Source organism: Hemitrygon akajei, chromosome 2, assembly GCF_048418815.1.
Source record: "Hemitrygon akajei chromosome 2, sHemAka1.3, whole genome shotgun sequence".
In the NCBI taxonomy this organism is placed as follows: Eukaryota; Metazoa; Chordata; class Chondrichthyes; order Myliobatiformes; family Dasyatidae; genus Hemitrygon; species Hemitrygon akajei.
The window spans coordinates 179,701,781-179,709,776 of record NC_133125.1 but is presented as its reverse complement, the minus strand read 5'-3'; positions in this window follow the sequence as shown (position 1 = coordinate 179,709,776).

The following is a 7,996-nucleotide window of genomic DNA, read 5'->3' as shown; positions in this document are numbered from 1 at the left end:
CCCCTTCCTGTTAAAAGAATTTTTTTACGGAGGGAAAATTTAAACTTAAGTGTACGTTACAGAATATAAAGCAATACATATGTGATTACAATTTAGCACATTACAGAAGCGTACACAAATACTAATCTATATTTCACTTTTAAACTCAACTTTCAGTCAATCTACCATGATATCGTCTTTATCTTTCACATGGTTTGTTACAAAAAAAAGTCAAATTCCTGCAAAACCAGATCCTGTTATTCAAAGTGGTGTTTGGTCAACCATTGCCCCTTTTCCACTTCGACACCGAACACTTAACCATCACGTGATCAACGTGCCGACCAGCTTGGATAAGGCCTTCACAGACTCCCTCAGAATCCACATGTGGATTACAACCAACAGTAGCACTGAGTAGCAGCAGTATCACTGAGGTACCATCTTCAAGTGGTAAAACTGCCAACCCAGGCCGGGATTATCACACACAGATCGTTTCCAAACACACAACTGTGATAGCCACTTATCCAGTTCCACCACTGAAGAACAGTCACCTTTGTTTGTGGTCACATTCGGTGACTTTAAAGGAAGAGAAGAGGGGAGAAGAACGTTTGAACCAGAAGAAACCCAGTGACAAAGAGGTCACTGTTTGGACTCTCTCCTCTGTAGCCCGGAAGGGTGAGCTTGAGTTCCATTCGAATACGAGGGTATGTTGCATCTGGAATTTTCCAGATAGCGGGCGATTTCCTTCCATGCCGCCCGCTCTGACGTACGGGGAAATCGCATATGAGGCAAGTTACAGCATTGCCTTCTGCCAGGTGAGTTTTATTTTTTAAAAGAGATCACCAGCTCTTAACCCAGCACAGATGGAGAGCATGCAAGGGTGCCGGCTGGATTCGAACTCAGGACCTCCAGCGCTGATGCCACTACACCGCCAGCCGGCGAATACGAGGGTGTGACTGTCATGTAGTTAATCCACAGGAGTGGGTTCTCTGGTGAGGGGTAAACCTTTGTGATCACCACGTGTGTGTTACCCTTGTCTGGTTGTGGTAGTTCACTGAAGAAAGGCACCCCTGTGGCAAATCACTGTAGGAGTTACTTCGAATGTCGTGGAACATACTCTTAGCGTCTGTCTCTTACCCTTCCCTCTCCTGACTGTTACGCACTTATCTGTCTCCCCAGCCCCCGGAGCGACTACCTGCGTATAGCTCCTCTCTATCACCTCCTCACTCTCCCTGTCCAGACGAAGGTCATCGAGCTGCATCTCCAGTTCCCTAACACGGTCCCTTAGGAGCTGCAGCTCGGCGCACCTGGTGCATATGTGGTCGTCCGGGAGGCTCGGAGACTCCAGATCTCCCACATCTGACACCGAGCACAGAAAACCGGCCTCACACACATACTTTCTGTCTGTATTCGACACAGATAACCTACCTCGCCTCGACCTGTTATCGCCAAAGCCTTCCTACTCTGTCTCCCTCTACTCTTTCGCCCGCTTCTCCGAGGCCCACTGTATAAATCTGTCTTCTTTTTAAACTCTTTTCACTGTTCTCATTGGCTGAGCTGCAAGCGCTTGCGCAGTCGTGCCCCGATCAAACCGCTGAATAATCACTGAAGAAATTATATATGCGTTTCATAATATTATGTTTTTATAAGATATCTGCCATTCTTCTAACTTCCAGCGAGTTCCACAGGGCTCCTCCCTCCCATGGGTCAGAAGGTACAAAAGCCTGAAAGCACCTCCCGCCAGGATCAGGGACAGCTTCTCTGCCATGGTTATGGCCATGGGCAGCCTCTGGGCAGACAGACCCCACAGAATGCAGTGTGGGTATGATCAGGTCTGACAGTAGTAATAAGTAAAAGTCGGCCAGGACACCAGGGTCAATGTCGGAATTTCCTACAACATGGAGTTCAGCACTTGGTACCCACTCCCAATGCAGGTCTGAGATTAATGAATCAGAAGTTTGTAGGTGATAACTCTATAAGTCACTATCTACCTCGTTAGGACCTCGCATCTTATCATTTACCCGCATGCACTTTCTCTGTAAATGTTAACTTTGTAACTTTAATCTGTATTCTGTTATTGTTCTACCTCTAAACACGGTGTAATATTTGATGTGTCTGAACAGTGTGCAGGGCTCTGTGTCTTTTCTCTGGTCTCAGTACCTGTGGCAATATCATTTCCACGTGTGCAGCCTTCTCAGGGTCAAAACACTAGGTGCAATACCGCCACCTGGTGTCCGTACGGAATATAACCAACCAAGCCCCCGGCAGCGCACACAAAATGCTGGAGGAACTCAGCGGGCCAGACAGCATCTATGGAAAAGAGCAAAGAGACGACGTTTCCAGCCGTGACCTTTCACGAAGCCACAAAGCCTGTCACCGCAGGCTCAAAATAATAAATCAGCCGAGGAATTCAAGAGAAACAGCATTACCCAGAGACCGGAAGGTGTCTTTATATGGAGGGTGCAAGCCAAACCTGCTGATACCATTATTGTGGATTAAGAACAAGTGTAGAGCATTTGGACTCCCGGTCCTGTATTGTCGTATTTATATGTGTCGAGAACAAAAAAGCAGGCAGGTAAAAAAATCATTGTACGTATACGTATCATTGTACGTATTCTTGATTGGGCATGGCATCAAAGGTTACGAGGAGAAGGCTGGGAACTGGGGTTGAGGAGGAGAAGTAAAAAGGATCAGCCATGATTGAATGGTGGAGCAGACTCAATGGGCCAGATGGCCCAATTCTACTTCTATGTCTTATGGCGTAAATACAAGACTGCATTTTCATCGCCCCTTTCCCATCTTCAGCTAGCCTCTCAGTCAAGCTAATTTTAATGTCCAGGTGTTTATGGAAGAAATAGAACAGAACACAGAACAGTATAGTACAGTATGGGCCCTTTGGCTCAGCATGTTGTGCCAATCTATATAAACTCTCTAATTTTCTTACATCAATTGGTTTATTGAAGAGTTTTATAAATGTTCGTACTGTATTAGCGTCTTTATGGCAATGCATTCCAGGCACCTGCTGAAAAACAGACATCTGACATCTCCACTAGACTTTCCACCACTCACCATAATCAAATGTTCTCTGATGCTGGTCATTTCTGCCCCTGGGATTTGCTGTGCAGAAGATGGGCAGCCTCTGGGCAGCAAGACCCTACAGAACATAGTGTGGGTATGAGCAGATCTGACCATAAATAACTAAACGTTGGCCAGGACACCGGGGTCAATGTCGGAATTTCCACTGACATGGACTTCAGTACTTTGTACCCACTCAGTGCAGACAGGTCTCAGGTTAATAAATCAGCAATTTGTAGATGATTCTTCAGCTATGCAGGGAACTTTGCTGGAGTCCAGACTTGAACCAACAACACCTTTCTGCAATAATGTCACTGGTGAACTATCCACACGCCAGGCATTCTCATAGGACATCGGAGCAGAAGTAGGCCAGCTGGCCCTTTGAGTCAGCTCCAATAGGATCAGGGCTGATCTGGCCGTAGACTCAGATCCACCTATCTACCTTTCCCCATGCTGATTAACTCTCCTGCCATGAAATAATCAAATCTAACTGTCACTAGAATACAGTTAATGAAGTGATCCCTATTACTTCCCTGGGCAGAGAATTCCACAGGTTCAATACTCTCTTAGAAATATAGTATAGTTTCTCCTCATCTCCATCCTGAATCTGCCTCCCCCGCCACCCCCCAATGTTATGGCTATATCCCCCGTTGCTCATCTCACTCACCAGTGAAAACAACTTTCCTGCCTCTCTATCCCTTTCATAATTTTACATTTCTATAACACTGCCTAAGTGGAGTTTAGGAGACGATGGCACCTAACGGCGACTCCTTTGCTTGCATCTTTGGAAACAGCTCTATTTCTATCTTTAATATCTCTATTTTTCCCTTTCAGGGTTCTTTTGAGTGTGGCTTTCTAAGGCAGGAGTTTGCAAGCAATTTTATGCCATGAAGCATCACCGTTGACTGAGGGGATCATGGACCTGTGCATGGGAAACCCAGGCCTAAGACATTCTCTTTCATTGACTATATTAAATAACATTTATTTAAATCTTGCATCCATCCCACAACGTGAGGGAGTAAAAATCTTTGCGTTATAACTCTGACACAATGTACAGACACGTGAATTTAAAAGTCTAATGGCTTGCAGAAAGAAGCTGTCCCATAGCCTATTGGTCCTGGCTTTAATGCTGCAGTACCGTTTGCCAGATGGAAGCAGGCAAAACAGTTTATGGTTGGGGTGACTCAAGTCCCCGATGATCTTCCAGGCCTTCTTTCAGCTCCTGCTGCAGTAAATGTCCTCAGTGGAGGGAGGTTCATGTCCAGATGTGCTGGGCTGTCTGTACCACTCTCTGTAGTGCTCAGTGATCAAGGTTGGTGCAGTTCCTGTACCAGGCGGTGATACAGCCAGTCAGGATGCTCTCAATGGGCCCCTGTAGAGGGTCTTGAGGATTTGGGAGCTCATGCCGAACTTCTTCAGTCGCCGGAGGTGAAGGAGACATTGTTGAGCTTTTCCTTTTGCCACAAAGCCGGTGTGTACAGTCCAGATGAGATCTTCGGTGATGTGTATACCGAGGAACTTGAAACTGCTCACCCTCTCAACTGCAGTCCCATTGATGTTGATCGGGGCAAACCTGTCTCCCTTCCTCCTGCAGTCTACAATCAGCTCTTTTGTTTTTTGGACATTGAGGGAGAGGTTGTTATCCTGGACCACTATGTCAGGGTGTCAACCTCTCCTCTGTAGGCCGTCTCATCACTGCTGGAAATCAGGCCGATCAAAGTCAGGTCCTCTGCGAATTTGATCAGCAGATTGGAGCTGTGTGTGACGGTATGGTAGTGGGTGTAAGGAGAGTAGAGGAGGGGACTCAGAACACAACCCTGCGGGGCTCCTGTGTTGAGGGGCAGAGGTGAGGGAGCCCATCCTTACCAGCTGTCGGCGATCCAATAGGAAGTCCAGGATCCAGCTGCACAAGGTGGGGTGTAGGTCGAGGTCTCTGAACCTCGTGTCAAGTCTGGAGGGAATTATAGTGTTGAATGCTGAACAGCATTGTAACGTATGCAGCCTCTTCTCCAGGAGCGTGAGGACGGTGTGTAGTGCTGTGGCTGTGGCGTCATCGGGAGACCGGTTCCGTCGTCAGGGAGTGTCCAATGTGGGTGGTAGCATGTCGTCCTTGTCCAGCCCCTCAAAGCATTTGCTTGTAATTGAGGAGAGTGCGACAGGGACATGCTACCTGGGTTTCCTTAGGCTCAGGGACAATGATGGGCACCACCCGCTGGGGGAGGGAGAGATTAAAACCGTCCCTAAACACACCAGCCAGCTGTTCAGCACACACTTTGAGGACCCGCCCTGCTGCCCTGTGGCCGTTGACACGTCGGAATGCTCTACGTATCTCAGCCTCGGTTATGACCAAGGTGCAGGTCTCGGCGGCTCTCCTCCGGGGTCCTGTCCGATCAACCTTGAATCAAGCAGAAAAAAACATTTGGCTCGCCCAGGAGCGAGACGGCAATGTTGGCTGTACTGATGCGTTTCCTCTTGAAGTCTGCGTTGGTGTGCAGACCTTGCCATACGCTGTGTGTGTCATTGTCACAGAGTTGTGACTGGACTTTGTCCCTGTGTTACCATTTTGCCACCTTTATGGCTCTACGTAAATCGTAGTGGCATCTCTTGAGCTCCTGTTGGTCTCCGGAGGCGAAGGTTTTATCCCTTGCGCTGAAAGGAACACACATTGAACTATTTATCCAAGGCCTCTGGTTTGGGTAGACCCGGACCGATTTTTGGGGAACAATATCTTCAGTACACTTCTATATGAAGCTTGTGACCACCTCCATGTATTCGGAGATATTCTCTGCTCGAAATACCTCCCAGGCGACGCTTTCAAAGTAGTATTGTAGCATTGAGTGTGATTGGTTGAACCAGCAGTGGATGGTTTTCACTATGGCCGCAGGTGGATAGAAGCAAGATGGAAGAATGGTCTGACTTTCCAAACAGATGGCGGAGAAGTGTTTTGTGGGCACTGCGGAATGGAGAGTAGCAACCATCGAGTATGCTTCCTCCCCATGTGCTCACCTCGATGTGTTGGCAGAACTTCGGATAAGTGATGCTTGGTTAAAGTCTCCAGCGATGATGAAAGCAGCGTCTGTGTGCGTGGTGACATGGTTTCGCAAAGTTCATTCAGAGTCAGGTTGGCATTGGCCTTTGGGGAGATGTACACAGCTGTAATAATAACAGACATGAATTCTCTAGGCAGTCGGAAAGGTCAACAACACAGCATAAGGTACTCCGGGGAGCATAAGGATTTGAGGGTGAGTGCCATGCATGTCCACCATGTGAGAACTGATCCTCTGCCATTGCTACTGACAGGTGCGGCTGTTTATATTGACATCTGATCGGTAAATTTGACTCGGTGTCTCCTTCCCAGCTCTCTCACACTCTCTCCTACTATCTGCAATCCAGGTGCACATTGTGTTGGAATAAAGTGAAGTGGATTGTTCTCTGGAATTGTGATATCTGCATCTAACAATCAGTCTGAATAATGTGCAGATATTCTCCGTGTAATAAACATTTAAACTGCAGAGTGAACTGTCAGTGTGTCTGAGCTGGGGAAACAGTGAACGGAATGGGAGATGGAGGTTCAGGTTCAGCGATGGAAGGAGGACTGGGGGAGTGACTGCCTCCCAGCTTTTGGGAGATTGAAGACTAGCTCTGTCAGAGACATGTTCTCAATAATGTACTTCTCTCCATACTGTCTCTGAAAGGCAGAGGGGCTGGTCCAATTAAACAGAGCACTCTTTAATGTCCACAGAAGCCAAAGTGGATCTCAGAGTGTCAGTCAAATGTGGTTTGAACACATCCATAATGATTATTGATGACCTCAGCACTATTCAAAGTGTTCCATACATTCACTATGCCGTGTGTGAAGAAATGTACTGGAGATGCAATCCTGGGAAGAGGTCTACTTTTGTCAAAGTCAAGATTGTTGTTACATGCACAAGTACATGTCTGCACAGGGCCAATGAAAACCCTGCAGCAGCTTCACAGGCACACAGCATCATAGAAACAGCTTTCACAAGGGAAAATTAACCAAGCATAAATTATGTGCAATATTTATAAGAAGGAATGCAATACGAATGTAACCCCTGGGTCGCCTCAGGCATCGCTCAAACTCGTTCTAGTCTAGGGGGAGCAGCCTTCGGCCCCGCCAAACTGGGTAATCAGCTGGTGTGGATACTGTGTGATGTCCCCGCCTCGCCCAACAAACAGACAGTACACCTTATGCGATTAAATGAGTACAATTTATAAAGATTACTATAACTAAGCGATTACTAATGATACAGTATATATGAATAAGAGGGAAAAAAAGAAAAGGCGCCAAACTTATCAAAGTCCAAACCACTTCGTGCACAACCGTTGGAGCTCAATTACTGAAGTCTTCTGGCCACCATTCGATCCCCTCCGACTTCCTCGACCCGCCTCCTGGGACCCCCACGGTGGTCGACCAGACGCTCCACACAAATCTGTCTTCGTCTCCTCTCCTCACCGAAACCCTTGGGCCGGGGACCGTCGCCCAGCTTCCAGCATCCCGTCCTCTCTCTCTCACTCCATCACGCCGACTCCCCAAAAGCCCCCCCAACAATCAGTTTATAGTCCCAAACACGCTTCCAGCACTTATCATAACAAAGACGCTAGCACTCCTACTATTAACACAGGCGCCAGCATTCCTACTTTTAACAAAACAAAGACGCCATTTTGATTACATACACAGTAACAAAGAAAAAGAAAAAAACCCCCGTTACACGAAGATGAAAACAACAAAGTTCATTTTTGTGCAAGTTGATCAAAGGGGTCATGTTTTGCTAATCTGTAATGATTCGCGCTCTGCAAGTTGGTTTGACAACTGATTGCTGAAGGGAAGCAGCTGTTCTTGTGTCTGGTGGTGTGGGATTTCAGACCTCTGTACCTCCTGTTTGATGATGGCTGTGAGAAGATGACTGGGCCTGGACGATAC